Source organism: Mchenga conophoros, linkage group LG3 (assembly GCF_057382185.1).
Source record: "Mchenga conophoros isolate Kocher_MC1m ecotype Shallow Benthic linkage group LG3, M_conophoros_male_GT1.1, whole genome shotgun sequence".
NCBI classification, from domain to species: domain Eukaryota; kingdom Metazoa; phylum Chordata; class Actinopteri; order Cichliformes; family Cichlidae; genus Mchenga; species Mchenga conophoros.
The window spans coordinates 61917457-61936894 of NC_140528.1; the positions used below are offsets into that span (position 1 = coordinate 61917457).

Here is a 19438-nt window from a genome sequence, read left to right on the forward strand (position 1 = left end):
TCTGAGTTTAATATTTATGTTACAAAGTTTTTTTTCACTCTGGTGATTATTGTGTTTTTTTTATCACCACATTTAAAACTGTTTCTCACTGATTTTGCTACTAAGATAAAACAGATAAAACAGAGAACAATATTACCAAATGAAATGTGTCCAACTTACATGATACAGTCAGTGTGATGATGTCACCGCACAATGTAAAAGTGCAGCATCTGTATTCTCCACTGTGAGACTCTATAGCTCTGCTGATTCTGTATTCAGATGTTGACGGTGGTTCTAACTTGGCTGATGACATTATAAACATCGAATGGCTTCCACCACTTTCCTGAATCTCACATCTGACAGTGACTGTCTCACTGCTGTATATCTGAGTCAAGGGTGGCTCGAGGATCACAGTGGGCTTACTGAGAACTGTTCACATAGAAACATCAAGTTAGAGATTGATGGAAGCATAAAGCCATTTTGAAGATGTCCTGATTTTTATTGCTGCTGTTAAGAGTCAAAAGATTTACTGCATCCTGGTGACATTTGGACTTGAAAATAATAAGATGTGTTTTCATCAAACAAATTAAACCATATAAATATTCTGAATAAAACAACAGAGTGACTGCACAGATCTGTGAGGCTGAGATCAACACATAAACACACAAAGTCAGAGTTTGTAATTTGTCCGTGTGAGCTGTCCACTTTTAAATTGAAACAGGAAGTTTTATTTTATTAATGTTGAGCTGTTATTTTTGCATTTTCATCTTTACATTTATGACTACAGTTTTCATGAGCTCTTGAGGACTTTTTAAACATACTCATTTATTAATATTATGAGGATTCAGTTGCTGAACAGTGTCTCAGCTAATCGAGACACTTGCCTGTAGTTTAAACATGATAATCCCCTGTAGTTGCCTTTTATGTCTTATCCTTGAACACTTCACAGCTGAAACACATGTTTGAATATTTTCTGTATCAGGGAAAGGAGCACATATAACACGAGAAGTGGCTGCAGATATTCAAATGTAAAACTCTTGAAACAAGTAAAGTCATCCTCAAATACACAAATGTGTCTACGCATGAACTGAAGATAGCATCAAGAAGATTTACTGAGCTTACATCATTCAGTGAACTGTGCACATTTACAGCTGTTATAAACGCTGGTTTCTAAATCAATCTCCTCGTCTGTTGGAGAATCTTTTTCTTCTGAATTTATAAACTCAGCAGTTTCTTGAATGATGATTGCATCACTTTATTCTATGACTGACCCTGTTGTGTTCCTGTGCAGGTGTACACATGCCTGTGTATCCTTGGAAAGAGCAGTGGCCACCACATCAACACATGTCATACCATGAGCTCTATGAACTCTTCCAATCTGGCTTCAGAACACGACACAGCACTGAGACTGTTCTTATCCTCATCCTCCTGGACCTCTCTGCAGCCCTCACAACATCCTTCCTTCCTGCGTAATCAATCATCGTCTTCTCACTGGTACCGTGCTCTCTTGCTTTCAGTCAAACCTCTCCAACAGAACACAGTTTGTCTTTGTCACCATGGGAGACTTCAGCTCCACCTCTGATCCAGTTAACCACTGTGTGCCCCAAGGTTCTGTGCTTACTTACAAATCCCTCAATGCCCTGACACCTTAGTATCTCTGACCTGCTGCAACTACACAGTCTTGGGGTCCGTTCTTCGTACCTCGCTAAGTAAGTTAGCTGGATTTGATTGTTGACGATTTCGCATGATCTTGGATCGTTCGGTTCTCCGAAGCTCATCCGGGACTTGCTGTCATAGCAACAGAGCCGTAAGCATAAACCTGCTCGGGAGCAGGCTTACTTTATGTAAACAAGATTAGATCGCGGCCACTCAGGTATGTCCGCTTCATTTATACGAAAGCAACAGCGATATTTTACCACTGTTTTACCATAAATAAATATTATCAATGTAACTAAAGATAATGCAGCACTTGATCCTTTTATTGATTCCATACAGATACATACAGGTCATTTCCTAAAAAAAGGGAAATGTACTATTAATCATTCTATTTCATGTATTTGATTATTTCAGATGTAATTCATATTTTAGAGTAGTAATAGTAAATTACTTTATGTAATCAAGATGAGAGACCACGGCTAAAGCAAAGGTGGATTTGGGAAGCCTGTCGCAGCCATGTCCTGTCCGTTTACGCGAGCAACCCATTGCGGAAGGTGCAAGATTGATAAGGAGAGTTTTCAGAATTCAGCGTATATTGCGGGATAGACAGGATCCTTTAGCTCAGCCCGACAGTGTGCTCATTGAGAGATATCGATATTCCCGTGAGGGTATTATTCACTTAACCAACTTGTTGACGAGGGGGTGTAGGACCACCACCTGTCTTTTTTTGCTATGCCCTTTTCTTGGTTGCTGTTATAAACAAACAAACAGAGTATTCCAGGGTCTCTTTCCAAGAGAGTAAAAGCAATATAAGTGATAAATATTACCATTCTGTAGAATATTCTTATATTTCACTTTTACTTGTTCCCATGTTCTAGTGGGTCCTGTTGTGGCTCTAATGTGAAAGAGGACATAATGTAATATAATATAATATAATATAATATAATATAATATAATATAATATAATATAATATAATATAATAAATTTACCCTACCGCCTACTGCTGTTGGCCAGAGGGGCCGATGGCGCGATATGGCAGCCTGGCTTCTGTCAGTCTGCCCCAGGGCAGCTGTGGCTACAAGTGTAGCTTGCCTCCACCAGTGTGTGAATGTGAGAGTGAATGAATAGTGGCATTGTAAAGCGCTTTGGGTGCCTTGAAAAGCACTATATCAATCCACTCCATTATTATTATTATTATTAAATTACTTACGAGTTTAATTTGTCAGCAACTTTCTGCCAGGCCTCTCTCCTTGCTTTTGCAGCCTTTGCAGTGTTCCCTTGCATTTTAATTAAACTCTGAAACTCCTGAAATCCCTCAATCAAGAGTTCTTGCTCTGCTGCTGAAAAATACTGAGCGGGACAGAGTCTTCAGTGCAGCGTCCCCCACCTTTGGGAACTCTCTTCCATATGAGATCTGTAATTCCCTGTAACTGGAATCCTTAAAAAACTTCTCGAAACTCACCTCTTCAGCAAAATCCTAAACCTCTAACTTTTTATTATTGTTATCGTTATTGTTATTGTTATTGTTGTTGTTGTTGATGATGATGTTATTGATTCAAAATCGCAACCAGGGGCCTGTTGTCACGGCGACGGATGGCCGGTACTGAATAGGACCCAGGTGCAGGAACCCAGAGCGGAGACGGTAGATGATTTAATAGTTTATTACGGTTAAGTGCAAGGGGAACAAAACAAAGGGAAACGTGGCAAAGACAGAAAATGACGAGACGTGGAGCCTTGGTGTGGCGTGCCCAGGGGAACGTGGCTAGGGCGAGGGAACGAGGCCTGAGAAGTGGAACGGAGCTGAGTGGGGAACAGTCACACTGAGGGGAGAGGATATAGAAGTTAGGCAGGTAGTGAAGGCAGCTCAGAAGTGGCCAGTATAAGAGCAGCAATTCTTACTTTGCAGTTAGGGACCTGGAGTGTTTGAGAGGGGGGATGATGAAGATCCAGGGGAGGCTGAGTGGCGTGGAAAGGCTGACCTGAGATCCGGGGCTCCAGATGGAGTGTGATGGCAGGAGGGCAGGCAGGTGAGGCACAGAGGGATTTCCAAAATGATCACTAGATATTCCGAGTCCGGAGGTGGAGTGAGCCAGGGTGGGTACAGCGACTGTAGCACAAAAGAGTCTTAGTTAGTAAGATGAATCACAGCGAGAACTTGAGACACAAGACCTGTTACCAACATGGGTTGATGACGAACTGGCAGTGAGTGAACATCGATGTGTGGTTTAAATCCCTCTGGCTTGATAGCCTGCAATAGGCTCCAGGTGTGCAGGAGCTGGAGTTGGCCCTGCCCAGGGGCGGATCCCAGGTCAGTTCAGGAGCCTAATGGAAACTCCAGCCACCCACCGTAGACCATGACACCTGTTCTTCGTACCTCGCTAAGTAAGTTAGCTGGATTAGATTGTTGACGATTTCGCGTGATCCTGGATCGTTCGGTTCCCCGAAGCTCATCCGGGACTTGCTGTCATAGCAACAGAGCCGTAAGCGTAAACCTGCTCGGGAGCAGGTTTACTTTATGTAAACAGGATTAGATCGCGGTCACGCAGGTATGTCCACTTCATTTATACGAAAGCAACAGCGATATTTTACCACTGTTTCACCATAAATAAATAACATCAATGTAACTAAAGATAATGCAGCACTTGATCCTTTTATTGATGTCACACAGATACATACAGGTCATTTCCTAAAAAAGGGAAATGTACTATTAACATTCTATTACATGTATGTGATTATTACAGATGTAATTCATATTTCAGAGTAGTAATTGTAAATTACTTCGTGTAATCAAGATGAGAGACCACGGCTATAAAAGCAAAGGTGGATTTGGGAAGCCTGTCGCAGCCATGTCCTGTCCGTATACGCGAGCAACCCATTGCGGAAGGTGCAAGATTGATAAGGAGAGTCCTCAGAATTCAGCGTATATTGCGGGATAGACAGGATCCTTTAGCTCAGCGCGACAGTGTGCTCATTGAGAGATATCGATATTCCCGTGAGGGTATTATTTACTTAACCAACTTGTTGACGAGGGGGTGCAGGACCACCACCTGTCTTTTTTTCCTCTGCCCTTTTCTTGGTTGCTGTTATGAACAAACTAACAGAGTATTACAGGCCAGTATTACCTTGCCAAGAGACGAAAAGCAATCTAAGAGATAAATATTACCATTCTGTAGAATACTCCTGTATTCCACTTTTACTTGTTCCCATGTTCTTGTGGGTCCTGTTGTGGCTCTGATGTGAAAGGGGATATAATATAACATATTATAATATAATATAATGCCATATAATATTGGACAATATAGTGTCATATGATAGATCTACCCTACCGCCTACTGGTGTTGGCCAGAGGGGCCGATGGCGCGATATGGCAGCCTGGCTACAACCGTAGCTGCTTCCACCAGTGTGTGAATGTGGGAGTGAATGAATAGTGGTATCGTAAAGCGCTTTGGGTGCCTTGGAAAGCGCTGTATAAACCCAATCCATTATTATTATTATTATTAAATTACCTACGAGTTTGATTTGTCAGCAACTTTCTGCCAGCCCTCTCTCCTTGCTTTTGCAGCCTTTGCAGTGTTCTCTTGCGTTTTAATTAAACTCTGAAACTCCTGAAATCCCTCACTCATGAGTTCTTGCTCTGCTGCCGGAAGATACCGTGCACGCCCCTTCGACATTTTCGCCGACCAATCAGCGGGTTGCCGATCAATGTTTCTACTATCGATGCGTAGCCCCTTTTACGACACCCAGTGATGTCACATTACTGCGTCCAGCTGTACTAATCGTCAACAGCAGGTGTGTTCGGGGAACCGGATTAGCGAGCTCACGGTTAGCGCGATGGTTTGGTCTTGGATGTGTCATTTGATCTTGGATGTAGTAAGCGACGTACGAAGAACAGGCCCCAGGGGTCCGTTCTTCCTAAGTAGGTTAGCTGGATTTGATTGTTGACGATTTTGCGTGATCTTGGATTGTTCGGTTCCCCAAAGCTCATCCGGGACTTGCTGCCATAGCAGAGTAAGCGTAAACCTGCTCGGGAGCAGGTTTAGTTTATTTAAACAGGATTAGATCGCGGCCACGCAGGTATGTCCGCTTCATTTATACGAAAGCAACAGCGATATTCCACCACTGTTTCACCATAAATAAATAGATAATGCAGCACTTGATCCTTTTATTGATGTCACACAGATACATATAATTCGTTTTCTAAAAAAGGGAAATGTACTATTAACATTCTATTACATGTATGTGATTATTACAGATGTAATTCATATTTCAGAGTAGTAATTGCAAATTACATCGTGTAATCAAGATGAGAGACCACGGCTATAAAAGCGAAGGTGGATTTGGGAAGCCTGTCGCAGCCATGTCCTGTCAGTATACGCGAGCCACCCATTGCGGAAGGTGCAAGATTGATAAGGAGAGTCCTCACACTGAAAAAATGGGAATTGGCAGGCTTTTGAATTTGCACAAATGAATTTAGTTAATGCTACACAAGCCTTTTGTCACGGCCGGGCGGATCACACACAGTAATTCGGCGTGCCCGTGTGGCGTGCTGGCTAGACCCAAGCGCGGCGAAGGCTAGCGGTGGGTTTGGAGCAGACACGCAGTTATTCTAGTAATGACCAGAGCACGAAGCGTGGCTTCGGAACGGTCGTTACAGACAGAGAGCGAGCGGAGCCGGGAAGAGAAAAAGGATTGAAAGGGATTGTAACTCACAGTTGCTGAATCAGGCGGAGACTGACGTCGGCAGAGTTTCGGAGCTCCTGACACGAAGATACTGATGTCTGAGCGGCGAACAGGTGGGTGGCGTCTCTCTTTTAACCCCGGCCCCGTGATCAGCTGATCACAGCCGATCACCGGCTGACACCTTTCATGTTTCTCTTATTTACATTATTAAATAAAGTACCATTTACTTGATTATAAACAATACTGAGACTACTCATTTTTCTTGCATTGATTTAAAGTGACTAAATTAGAATACTAAAACCATTGTAATCATGTTTGACCACTACCGGAAATGATGCAATATATTCAAAGACAACAACTAAATATGATTGGATAATAAGACCTAGAGTCTTATCCAATAAGACAACAACATAATTTAAGGAGAGCGCAATTGACCGCCAGATTCTGGAAGACTGTTTAGCCACATGCAACCTTTGGCACTGAGTCAGGCATACCGAGAAGGTAAGTAATTTAAATACATTTGTTTTAGTTGGGTACGTTTTCACAGAATTGTTGTAGTGCATGCTATATGAAAAGTAATCTGTAATGCATCTACATGTTGTTTTTACAGTGCTAGCTAAAGTTGGTATTAGCTTTGTGGCTAAAACTGAAAAATAGTAACAAATTGCAGCTGTTGCCAGTCAGATATGGAATTTATGCATGTGACAGATAGCACTGACGTTTTTGATGGCTTAGCAAGTTAAATCGTCACTGAGAGAGCGCAGTAGTGTTTGTGTTACTCGTGCTAGTTATGGCTACAGTGGCTGAGAGCCCCACAGTGCCATACCTTAATTCTTGCTGCTGACACACACTCAAGTTATAATAAGGATCCTGCCACCTTAGACGTGGGTTTGAGAACCTGTGCCCATAAATGCCAAATCATTTTTCCATTTAGTCATTGTTTTAGGTGAAGTGTCACTTACTTGACTATTCTATTGGTCAAGCCCAAATAATACAGCAGATATCTACAAGGAGATACGTTTGTTCAACAGAGTATGTCTTATTAAGTGATGTATTGTGAATTTTTCAACATCGTCCTAACAAAAATTAGGACCCCCCCCCCCCCCCCTTTTTTTTTTTTCTACTTTGTGTAGAACATATGTGAGCTGCTTCTCAAAACATTATATATAAATGAGGGAAAGATTGGTACTTTTGATGCTCTTCTGGACTGGAATACCTTTTTTCAATTAAAATTAATGTTTTTTGTGATGGTGGAATTTTTACCTTTATGATTACAGAAGTCAAAACATCAGATGATGATAGCTTACCATCTAAACTCCCCATCTCTTGGCAATTCTGAATTAGAGGGCTCAGCTGTATCGGCCTTTCTAGTGGATTTAAAGAGTTACAGACTTAAAGAGGAGATAGCTTAAGTCATTAGGTACATATTCCCTGACATTCTAGAGGTCAGCCTTGCACAGTGTGTGACATTAAAGGGCATAACTTATAGAAATGGAATGTTACTGGCCCAAAGGGCAGCAGGTGGATTGCCAGAATACTGAAAAACCATATCTGCATTGTACCACAGCATATTCTACATTGTCAGAGAGCTTGGTGGCTGGTACAGAGAGCACGACAGAGCTTTTGAGCTCAGCCCAGTATCCACAAGAATATTCACTCTCATTTCACTCTGTGAACTCCTTGATACTTATCCATTGGTTGACTATGAGATTGGATCAGTCCACATTGTGACTTTAAAAAGGCATATAGAAATAAAAGGTGTTCATATAAGTGTAATAGGTTCAGTGGCATGTATTTCATTAGATAAATTCTTCTTTTTTTATGTCTGATCTTTATAACTTTGACTATTGGGTATGGATAGCTTTATGAAAACTAAACTGAAAGGATTCTTTCTGAATATGTAATTCTTTTTTGCCTACAGAGTCCTATGGTCCTAAAGACTGTTTTGGCTGACAGAACCTGTCGAAGGCTCACTCTCTAATGGAGCGCCTGAATCAACTGAGGATCTCATCGTTGAAGTCAAGAGACAGTGTTGTCTTCAGGGCAGTTTCAGACTTCAGTTTATGGATTCCTTGTTTGGGAATGAGTTTCTTAACCTCACCTCAGTTTCAGAAGTAGCAGACAAAGGGACTCTTAAAGCTATTGACATGTCAAAGCCCACCACATGGACATAAAAAAGAGTAACAGAGTTGGTGAAACTCAAGATGGAAAAGACTTTTTCATACAGAAGACATGAAGGTGTTCGTGATGCACCAATGGTGGAGGCTTTCATGGCAAGATGGCCTGATCTATTTGATTTCCATGAGGTAAGGTTTGCCTCATACACAGTGTTCTTGTGGTATTAGCCTAAAATGGTTAAGGCACAGTTGTTATTTGACAGCCCATTTCTTCAGCATGAGTGATTGCAGCCTTCTTCCAGGTATTAAACCTTTAAAGCTCGTTCCTCTGTGCTTATGTTTTCAGATCAACGCTGAGTTTAAGAGAATTGCCACCATCCCCCCTCAGACAAAGTTCGTGGCTCAGCTGGCTCTCCACCTGGACAACCTGGTGAAGTTGGTCAACAGAAGAGGAGAGCTTGGACTAATACTGAAAAGAATTGTGGCATAAATGGATAATGTAAGTGATTAAGCCTCAACATTCACTTAACATGATCCTCTTTGGATGAAACTTTATAATTGTGGAAGATTTCAAATGTTTTCCCATGATAAATTCTCTCATTTTGTATTTTTACATCTGCTTGTTTTTTTAACCTTCACTTTGTCAACTTATTATTAATTGCCAGTAAACCTATTATTAATTTGTGTGCCTTTACTTTAAAAACATTCATGCAAAGTACACTATTAAAACTTAAATGAAGGACAAGAGCTGAATGAAGATGCTAATTACATACATTTCATTTCAGTGTGAAGATGTTGATGCTGAACGTGAGTGTGTCAAGGGGGTGTGTATCTACATGGGTGAAGACCCTGGCATGCGTATCCGGGAGTATGTGGTACGTACTTGTCTTTTTTTTTCTTTTTTTTCCGGACTTTCCACAGTGTCATATTATTTACTTGGCATGAAATGACTAACATGGCTTCTTTTTTACAGGGCATGGAAGAACGTGCCATCAGTGAGACTGTTGAAGACACCACTGTTTGAATTTATCTTCTTAAAGAGCAAGCTTCAGCAGATGAACAAGAGTTGTCCTTGCAGGCATCAGGGTGGCGAAGAATTTGGATAATGTAGCATTTGCTGTGATAATGCTATTTGGACTCATGTATGCATTAAACCTTGCCTACCCTGCTGACCTTCGCTACAACGTTGACATTTTCCAGAAGGTTTTCATGGAACTGGATGGAGCTAAACTCTCTAAAGTTCTTGCTTTCAAAAACCATCTGTTTCATTGAGAAGTCAAAGACTGCACTTCTGCAATTCTTTGCAGTTTTTCATTTTGTGTTCAGTAACGTTATACTGCTTATGTTTTTATTGCTTTCCCCTCATGTGACTGCAATGCAGGATGATTTTTCCTTTTGGTATCATGTTGTAAGAAATTTTTACTGACGATTTTTAGCAATATGTTCTAAGTCAACCTTAATGTCCTGATTACATGTTTAAAATGAAGATTAAAAATCATGTAGGTGTTTGGTATTAGTTATGTAACAATGTCATTTAAGGCTCAACTTATTTGAAATCTTGTACAGATAAATACTTGTACAGAAGCTGAAACTGTTGTCAAATAATACACAAGTTATATTTGTGTAAATCTGTTTATTCATAAAAGCGTGTTGCTTTTTTTTTAGGTAGTCTTAATTTAGTTTACATATTCAATTGTGTAATTAATACAAATGTTATATGTAAGATGACAGGATCATCTATAAGCACTTTCTTTTATTTGCTGCTAAGGTCAGTTTTTTGTGAAATATTTGCAAATATATTCTCAAACTAACTTTTTCTTTTAGTTATTTCTGCAGGCTATCTTTAAAAATGTGTTAACAAGTTTATATGGATGTGATTTTGGACTTGTTCATGGCAGAATTGCTGCTTTCATTGCTGTTACAGTTTAATAAATGTGAATTGTTCAGTAGCACTCACAGTCTTTGCCTTTTTTTGTCAATAATGATCAGTTAATATTTCAATTGAAAAATTAAGTAGGATTTAAAGCCATGAGTTGCGTTGCAGGAACATAATTGCAATGTGTTTACATTACATAATATCATTGCGTACCACTGGCAAATAAAAATAAGTTGGTGTTAAACATTAAAATATATTGACATTATGCAATACATTGATATTATGATAACAGATTAATATTAGTACATCAAACATGATTTTTTTAAGTAATCTGATGTAAATAAAATACTTTGATTTGACAAGCATTAATTACTTGAGGGAAAGTGGAAAATTAAGTCAGTCATACTTATTCATATTATGTGGGACCGATGTACACAATAAAATCAAGTAAATTGAAAGAACTTTTTTTTTCAGTGCAGAATCCAGCGTATATTGCGGGATAGACAGGATCCTTTAGCTCAGTGCGACAGTGTGCTCATTGAGAGATATCGATTTTCCCGTGAGGGTATTATTCACTTAACCAACTTGTTGACGTGGGGGTTCAGGACCAACACCAAGTCTCTGCCTTGAAAAGCGCTATATCAATCCACTCCATTATTATTGTTATTATTAAATTACTTACGAGTTTAATTTGTCAGCAACTTTCTGCCAGCCCTCTCTCCTTGCTTTTGCAGCCTTTGCAGTGTTCCCTTGCATTCTGATTAAACTCTGAAACTCCTGAAATCCCTCACTCAAGGGTTCTTGCTCTGCTGCCGAAAAATACCGAGCGCGCTCCTTCGACATTTTCGCCGACCAAGCAAAGGGTTGCCGATCAATGTTTCTATTATCGATGCGTAGCCCCTGTTGGGCCACCCAGTGATCTCACATTACTTCATCCAGCTGTACTAATCGTCAACAACAGGTGTGTTCGGGGAACCGGAATAGCGAGCTCAAAGTTAGCGCGATGATTTGATCTTGGATGTAGTGAGCGACGTACGAAGAACGGACCCCAGGAAAATTGTGATTACAGTATCTGACTTACTTCATTGTTAATATACTGATTTTGTGCCTTAAATAAAACGATGCACAAACAGAGAGACAGGATGTGATTTCAAATGGTGAATGAAATATGAAATATCGGAGCAAAATTATACATATTTTATAAATGTGAAGAAAAGAATAAGAAACATTTCTCACCTTCAGCATTAATGTAGAAGAGAGTATCGAGCACTAAAGTAAAGATTAAACATCATCAGGATCAAACTGACAGAAAATCAAAGTCAAAATGAACAAAAGTATTTTTAAAGATTCATTTTCACATGACGCAGTTACTGCTCATCACAATCTTTCTGTGCACATTTACTATTTGTATTAATTTAGTAACAAGTTTGAAACATAAAAAACTATTATAACATTTTTAGTACCCTATAAAATTGTATATATTTCTAAAACAATATGAATATATGAACTTGTACACAACAATGAGTCAAGTGCAACAAGCAGCGCTGTATCCAACACGATACTCCAGACTAAACTGAACCAAGGAACCAGCCAACATTTGTCTGTAACTATCATAAACATCACAAATATGCTTTGTTCAAACTCTCACATAAACACTTCAAACCAGTGATACACTCTAATTCTCACACATGAGAAACACTTTCATTAATCAGTGCCATTCAAACAATGTCACAAATGTACTTACACAATAACCCCGTCATGCAGAGCAAAGAGTGCCCCATCCTCACATCCAGCCCTGCTGCACTCTGATCCTCAGCTGATCTCAAACACTTTGATTTTACATCAATAATAAAAAGAGAAGCTGCATTTAATACAGATAAGACCAGAGTGTTTCTTCTGACTGTGGCCTCTCTGTGCTTCCTTTCCTTTTATACAAACCTCAAACAGCTCCTGTAGCTTTGACCACAGCAGTTGTGTGATGTGTTCACATTTCCTGTCCACTGCAAACATGCAGGCTTGCTTCTTGTGTTTGCTTCTTACCTTCTGTTGTTTAAGGTCAGGTGACATATTTTACCAGCTCATAATTATGTTTTATTCTCAGAGACTTTTATGTGATTTGTGCAGTCTGCTGTGGATCATCATAATGTTGGAATATTTTATCTTGAGTCATCTTATCAGCCAATGTTTGTGGACCTCCACATTCATTTATTAATGAATGCTGTCTTCCCAGAATGTGTTGTCAGTTTCTGACCACCACACTCACTCACTCTGTATATACTCTCTTAGATAAGCCCCACTAAGGTTAAAATCCTCAGGACTCTCCATCGTTTGCTTTTAGAAGTGCAGAAGTCTCTTAGATGAGAGGTGACATGTCTTCAAGACACTTAAACACGTTTAGTCACGTTCTTTCCAAACTCCTTAGACTATGTTGACCTGGATGACTGAGAATCTACTCACACTGTAAACAATAAGATAGATGGATGGCACTGAGATACAGTGGTTACTATCAGTATCAGTATCATCAAGCTTTATTTGTTGCAAGCAGGTTACCCTGCAGCGAAAATGGGACCCCCCCGACATTACACACATAACACAGACATCACATGGGGTTACAAGTCGGAGGTTGGCAGCGTTACAGAAGGAAAAACACTGAAATATACACAACAATGGGATGGTACAAGAGGAAAAAAAGAGACCCCCACTCATGCTGTGTTTCCATGGCAGGACAGCACGAGAGCAGGAAACAAAAAAACTCCTCTGCACAAAAAAAAGAGCATAAGAATGAACACATCACCACATAGTGAAAGACATGACAAGCCACAGGGTTGGGTAGGGGATATCATAACACAATAAACACAGTGTATACATCTGATCTGGGAACTGCTGCAATCTTTCGACTGCGCCGCCAGCTAACCCGACGTCCACATCATGGGGCAGGTAAGCATCGAAGGCGTTGGAAGGGGAAGGGGGATGACTGAGTGCTTATCAGTGTAAGTGTGTGCGTGTCCATAGTTTAGCTGAGACAGTGTCCTTCGCCCTATCAGGCTAAGTAAACAGTCCTCCAGCCAATCCAGGTGGCCTTGCATGGGATGGGAAGAACAGCCATAACACAGTCGTTATCAGGGAGTGATTGTTCGGCTCCAGCCTTGGGCCTGCAGCTGGCGCCGTGATGGGGATCCGCAATGTTCATGTTGATTTTGTAAATTTCCATGCGAGCAGCCCAGGAGAATTTTCAGGCTGCTCTTTAACACTCCGACACTGGTCTCTCAATCTCCCGTTGGAGAATCGCGAGCCTCCCCATGATGGTATCAAACTTCTGTTCCATGGTGTTGTCATTCTTTTGATTCTGAGACCTCACAACTGCAGTGATCCGTTCCGCGATGTGTTCCAACTGTCGCTCAAGGGTCTCATTTTGACCTCTCTCTGATGTATCCCCCCATACGCTCAATGGTGTTATTTTTAGCCTTCACAGCAGCTGTAAGTGTCGCCAAGGTGTTAACCATATTACGTTCATTGTGAGAGGTCGCACCTCGTCCCATCGCTTCGATTCCAGCGGGCAACCTTGGGGGGGTTGGAACAGCCAGTTCCGCTCTCTTATTTCTCCGATAAACCAGGGCTAAGCCAACTCCGATCAGCAAGAACCCTGTTATCGACAGTCCCGCCAGGCACATGACCCTCCAGTTATGCCGCTCGTCCATCGTGTATCCGGCAGGGAAAGTCCCTCCAGGGCACTCAGGCTCTCCCCAGCCCAGACTTCTCGTTGAGAAAAGGGTGTCAATAGCATTCAGAGACCAGTTGATCAAATCCATAATTCTCTTTTAGGTTTTAGAGAACGACAGTGAGAGAGTGTTCCAGGGAAAGTAATGCACACGAGACAAGACAAGGACATAGAGGCTAAGCAGGGAAGATAAGGGTAGGAGGAGAGGAGAAAAGTGCGACCACCTTCGCTGAGAGCCAAGACTATAGTTGTTTCACAGCACAAGGGTTGCAGGTTCACCCACTGGGGCTTTTTGTGTGGAGTTTGCATGTTCTTCTTCTGTCTGGGTTCTTTCCAGGTACTCTGGTCCAAAGTCATATATTATTATGTTTACTGGGAATTCAGGTGATTGCCTGCAGGTGTGAATGTGAAAATGAATGGTTGTCTGTCTCTCCATGACCTGTCTAGGTGGACCTCATCTTTCACACTGTGACAGCTACTATAGGCTCCGCCCACATAAGAGTGCAGAAGGACAACACAGCAGTGAATGCTTTAAGGCACAGGTGTTGAACTCCAGGCCTTGAGGGCCTGTGTCCTGCAGGTTTTAGATGTGTCCTTGATCCAACACAGCTGATTTAAATGGCTAAATGACGTCTTCAACATGTCTTGAAGTTCTCCAGAGGCCTAATCATTTAATTCAGGTGTGTAGACCCAGGGTGAGATCTAAAACCTGCAGGACACCAGCCCTCGAGGCCTGGTGTTCGACACCCCTGCTTTAAGGTGTCGTTACTTTGTGATTGGCTAGTCCCCTCCATATGAGTAAGTCGTGTACCTCAGTTTCTCACTCAAAACACAAGACAGTGTATAGAATTAATAATAGTTAAAGCATGCAAACACAGCCTCCATCCTTCATTCTGTCAAACACTTTCTTGCAAAGTTTATGATTAACGTTTGTTGCAGTATCATCTACACATACTCATGAACATGCAGATATCAAACTGTTTTAGATTGTTTAACAGCAGGTGTGGTTCTCCTTCCCACCAAGGTTGGAAAGGTAAAATACATTAAGGTCAACGATATAAAGCTGCATATTTTAATATAGAGAGATATTTATAAGACATTTTGTATACTGTATCTTCCTGGTTTTAGCTTATTTGCAGCTATTTGTACACTTTTTGTACATTTGGTAACATATTCCGTTGAGATGACATATTCTGTAACATATTCTGAATACTTTGGATTACTTAATATATTATCATGCTTTTTACATGAATTTATATATTGCTGTGATGTATTACTAATACTGAAGGTTACTCGCCATACCAAAAGCAACTAGATTTTTAAATCTTAATATAAAACGAGTAATAGTAGGGTGGACATTAGGTAAGTCTGGACGTTTTGCAGCGATCTATTTAGAAAACTCTTCCGTGCGTCCGTAGTAAACGGACCTCTGGCTAATACATCGGGTTCCATGTCGGGATCGTAGCCAAAAACCTTTTGGCTGCAGTGGTTATTATTACATTTACATGCTTCCATCTCCCGTTTGGGGTTGTGACAACTCGTACTTTTCCACTCTCCTTTTTCTCCCTCCCTCGCTCACAGACACAGAATGGGTATGGCATTCCATTCTCCCTGCAGCACGGACTACAATGCCCATGAGGCTACATTCTTTAGGGCGATGCCTGTAATACTCTGCCTATTACCTTCAGACTAAAGGTAAAACAATGTTTTGAATAATAATTTTTAAAAATATTTCATCACGTCATTATGCGGGCCGCAAGTAAGGGTGACAAGGGCTGAAATCACTGATACGAGATTGAGACACAGGCATTAGTCTCTTAATGCCCTCTGTATTTTTGGCAATTTCCACCAGCGTGGAATTACCAAAAATAGAGAGGGCATAGCCTAACATATGAAACAGGAAAAGATCGCCGTGTAATCCATTTGTTTCAACATAGTAACTGTATTCTAAATACCACCTTTTTAAAAGGTAACTGCAATGGATACAGTTACTCATATTTCGTATCTTAAATACGTAACGTAGGTACATGTATTCCATTACTCCCCAACACTGTCAGTACGTATAGATGATTTACTGGCTGGTTACAAAGCAGTAATTATACCTTGGCGTTTTGCTTTATACTGTAAGGAACTGGCCTGTTTTGAAGTTGCAGTAAGAAGAAAAAACATGTCTGTATATGATGTTGTGGACAGAGAGAGTGATGGATGATTTTATTTATTTCAGAGATAAATGAACATTTACAGCACGTCCATGCAGAGACTCTTAAAGACATGAGCGTGAGAAACAAGCTTTTCACCGTTTCTCTTGATGCCCACATGCTTTATTTATCCTTTAGTCCAGCATGTGTCATCACCACAATAAAGCTACTTTTAACCTGTTTTCACACATTGTCATACCTGCACATTTCCACTGTGCTGTGTTGAGATTAAAGAAGACAAACGTTAGACTTCAGGCTGAAACCACAGGCTGCATTTCCTCTTTTCTTGGAGGCCCAGACAGAAATTTTGTGGTGTCTGATTTTCAGCAGATAAAAATAAACCAGCAACAGTTTTTTACACACATGAAGTCAGCACAGTCTGCTCAGAGAAACAAAGAACAAAGACAGGGGGTATGGGGAGGGGGTGGCATGCACTACTAGACTCATATTACTATCATCTACAGGTTAAGGCATCTGCCAATTAATAGTAATCAGCACATTTTTTATTCCCACCCCATCACAACCTCTGAATTCATTTTAAATGAAACTCAGACTTTCAGCTTTAATTCAGTAGGGTGAACAAAGATTGCATAAAACATGTTTCAACATAGTCTCAACAGCGGTGGTCTCAAAGGGGCTCCATCAAGCTCTCCATTGGTGGAGGGTACTTGACAAGCCAAGAGATGGGTCCTGTGACTTATCGCCAGTTGGTCCTCACAGATTACTCACCAACATGTTGGTGTACAGTCCATGAAGGCTCTCGGCTCAACAGCTGTTAGATCAGTCATTGGGTGTCTCAGACATAAATGTGCTGGAGCTGCAAGCTGTCATCCTGGCACTCAAGCAAGTTCTGTCGTGTCTGCAGGGGCACCATGTCATTGTTAAAACAGACAGGGCAGAAATCAACCTTTTTCTTTTTATCCAGGGAGTCAACATTTTTCCATCTGTTCATTTCCCTGCAGAACAATGTCCCTCCCCTTGCGTGTGACAACCTGGCAAACCCTTTTGCCTTCCCTCCATACTCCCTCCTCCACAGGGCTGGACTGGGACAAAAAATCGGCCCGGGCATTTTGACTAGAGACCAGCCCACCAGGTATTACAGGAAAAGCCATAAAGCCTTTGAATGAAAACAGACGCTTTTGTGACAGTGATGTACACTGTCTTGTTGGTATATGTATGATTTCTATACATGTTACATCAGATAAAAACTTTGGAGGTAAGATTCAGATAATTATTTATTAAAAGCTAGATATTTTAAATGAGAATAAGAAAGAAAAGTATTTCCTTGTGCCCCCCTCTCCCTGTTAATGCCCTACCTGGCCCTAGTGGCAAAACTTTGCTAGACCCGCCCCTGCACAGTTACCAGCTGTCAGCTACTTAGAAAAGGATCCTGGTGTTATTTATCTCTCAGAAACAGTTCATAACTTCCCTTCAACTCATTCATGTCACCTAAAAGGTAAATCTGTTTCTCCATCACCTGTTCAGCTCTGATGATTCAGTAAGGACATCTCCTGGTTTCATCTTCATGTTTCCCTCTCACCAGATAACCAAACCGACATCATGACCAGCCGCTTTACAGCTGTGGCTCCGGCAAACATCAGCTGATACTAGAAATTAATATTAAATAAATCCTAACAACAGCTGATCAAGCTTAAACATGCTGCTGTTGTTTAGTGCGGCATCCGCTGGTTTCCTCTTTCTGGTGCAAAGTGGGCGATAAATAAACAAGAGAGAAAAGCTGATCAGCTGATCATTGATCAGTTTCATGATTGAAGTAGCAACAGGAGAGAATGAGACAAGAAGAGGCAGATGTGCAGCATAAAGACACAGAATAAATCCAGCTTTGTGTCTTTTTCCATTGTAGCTGAAGTCCGGGACAAACAGCGTTCCTTCTCAGCTCAATACCAAACGCATAACATTTTCTCTGAATGAGGGACCATTCCATTTTTTAAGGAGCGGTTGGCAACTCTACTAACTAACCTTATGAATAAAATAAAGTTCACTATCAGTAACATTATAGCACCCGCCCAGCTGTATAGAAACTCCATCATGCTAGCTAGCATGTAGTACGAGTTACTGTAACTGACTGTAAAAAGTCAGCATAACGAAAATAAACTGCACCTAAACTTGGTTTATATCTGACCCAGATAGACTGCAGGTCATAACTTCTTACCTGAAGTTCAGTTCACCTGACACTCGGACCGGCGGCCGCCTCGGGTCTCTCCTCCTCCTGCCTGTCTCAGTGGAAATTCCGACATAGCCACCACCAAACAACTGAGTTATTTTTACACTTCGGCCAGCATCCACCACCTCTCATTGTCCATGCTGTTACAAAAGAAAAAATGCCCGGCATGCCCAATGGCCAGTCCAGCTATGCTCCTCCAGTCATGCCTTTGCCAGGTCCCGACCGAGGAGGTGAGGTTGATCCTGGTGGCCCCACTTTGGCCCCACATGGCCTGGATTCTAGTGGTCCCACCAATCCTGGCCAGGATTCCCTTTTCTGAAGGTCCTCCTGTCCCAGGTGAGGGGCTCACTGTTCCCAGTAGGACTCAGGCTGACAGTCTGTTGGTAGGTGTAACTACAGGTGGACTCAAGGAGCAGAAAACATGGAGGCTCGGGGATTGCAGTGAAGGAAGTTTATTTACAGTGAAGGGCTATATACAGGAGCGTATTTAGAAGACAGGACATGTATGAAACACGGAGGCAGGACGTGCAGGGCAAAAAAATACTGGTGGTGCACTTGATCTCAGGGGAGAGGGAGAATCGTGTTAGGGGTGTTTTGCTGGAAACTGAAAAGAACATAAACGGGAAAATAAATGAGAGTTGGAGAGCTTATTTGATAAAGTCTGACATACAGATTCCAGGTAATTTATTAGAAGCCAGACTTAAGAGGCACGGAGGGAGACTGAGAGGTGAGGTGCTAGGATGTGAACTGAATCTCCGTGTAGACTCGGAGAAGATGATCTCCACAAGCTCCGGTAGGCGGGCGAACAGTTACACAGACACCCCTGAAAAGGACAATACTCTGACACTAGACGACCATCGTGCAGCTCCTTAAGAACGCTTCTGATGAAAGCGTCTGAGGCGTAGCAGGTGTGCCAGAGGCTCAGTGAATTGGTGCCCTGCCTACCTGTGCCGAAAATTGAGACAAAAAAACACACAAAGACAAAAACACCACACAACAATAATCCGGCTCCTAATACCTGTACACCA

At 41.4% G+C, this 19438-nt stretch overlaps 1 protein-coding gene and 1 pseudogene across 1 annotated transcript in view; one reads left to right on the forward strand and one right to left on the reverse strand.

Annotated features, from left to right (window-relative positions):
- The window catches only part of LOC146579904 (basement membrane-specific heparan sulfate proteoglycan core protein-like), an 88899-nt gene that overhangs the window by 12166 nt on the left and 57295 nt on the right, over positions 1-19438 (reverse strand). The gene's annotated exons all lie outside the window — the stretch shown is intronic.
- LOC146579905 (uncharacterized) lies at positions 8481-9830 on the forward strand (annotated as a pseudogene).